This window comes from Lagopus leucura, unplaced genomic scaffold (genome assembly GCF_019238085.1).
Source record: "Lagopus leucura isolate 7727_CA_CO unplaced genomic scaffold, USGS_WTPT01 59051-0_obj-0_obj, whole genome shotgun sequence".
Taxonomy (NCBI): domain Eukaryota; kingdom Metazoa; phylum Chordata; class Aves; order Galliformes; family Phasianidae; genus Lagopus; species Lagopus leucura.
The window spans coordinates 2,722-3,991 of NW_024966898.1; the positions used below are offsets into that span (position 1 = coordinate 2,722).

The 1,270-nt window shown below is 38.8% G+C and overlaps 1 long non-coding RNA gene across 1 annotated transcript; it reads left to right on the forward strand.

Moving 5' to 3' along the window:
* Positions 1-454: 454 nt before the first annotated feature.
* Positions 455-1,244, forward strand: LOC122192863. The gene is made up of 3 exons (XR_006182726.1): positions 455-521; positions 616-707; positions 814-1,244. It is a non-coding gene; the product is annotated as an uncharacterized LOC122192863 (long non-coding RNA).
* The last annotated feature ends 26 nt before the right edge of the window (positions 1,245-1,270 follow it).

Here is a 1,270-nt window from a genome sequence, read left to right on the forward strand (position 1 = left end):
ATCCAGAGAAAAATTTCTAAGGAAAGGATCCAGTTTGCTGCCTTTGTTCCAAGAGATGCACCTGAATCAATTGGCTCAGATAAATACCTTTGGCTAAGAAGATCCCATCTAAATTCAGATTCTAGAGAGTTCTATTAGCTCTGCGAGGAATTTATTGGAAAGGATGCCTGGGAGAGAATGGGTACAAAGGGCTGTGTCAAATAGCTCAGCTGAGTTAAACCTGAGCATGAGACTGTCACTTGGGTTGACTCTAAATTCTGCTTGAGTTTTGGTAACAGAAAATGAGGTGGGACTTACATCTGTGTTACTAAGTTCTAGTTAAAACTTTGTCCTTTCTCAATTACAAGATGCGTTTGTTTCTTTTTTTTTTTAATTCAAGCTGGCAGCAGATGAAAGTCTTCCTGTGACCCCATTTAGCTTGCTGTTGGGAAAGCACAGGCATCAACAGTCACAGGGGGGATGTAGACCTTGGAAAAATTGTTCGCCATCACCATGAGCAAGATTCCCCTGCTGTCAAAGAGGTAAGAGTCATTACAGTAAAAATATGAGCAAAATAATGGCAGGCAAAAATGTTCATGAAGCCTCTTTTTTTTTTTTTTTTTTTTTTTCCTTCAGCTCCTGCATACTCCAGCGCATGTTTTGCCATCTGCTTCCTTCCTGTGCCCCATATTTATTAATTCATTGCTTGTCTCCAAAGAGAAGACAAGGTAAGAGAAATTGGAAGGACTCCTCTCTGTTACTTCAGGTGAAATACATCTTTAAATAGAGTGTAAGACTGGTTTTTTAGCATGATTCATTATTCTGTTCATACAGGCGAGTAGAACGTGTCATAGAGGCAACATAAAGCACACAAAAAAGTTCAGATACGCAAGATCAGCTACTTACCATATGGGCCTTTACATTGCTGTTGTTAGTTATCCTGTCATTTGGCATAATGTACTTCTAAGCAAAACGTGTACATAGATACTCCAAAGTTGTTTGTCAATTGAACTTTATTTCCAGGTAAGGATTGTAGAAGGCTAGAATGGCTTGAGTTGAAAGGGACCTTAAAATAAGTTCCAACCCTGCTGCCGTGGGCAGGGCTGCTGCTCAGACGTGACGTAACGTGACGTGTTTTACCTACCGTTGTTTATACTTACAGCTTTCCTCAATGGTGTCACAAGCTGTTGCCATACTGCAAAGTTTAAAATCAATTATACTGTTTTTACTTTATTTCTTACACAAAAAAAAATACATTGGCCTTTTCTTAGCATCTTGTTATTTTTAACAA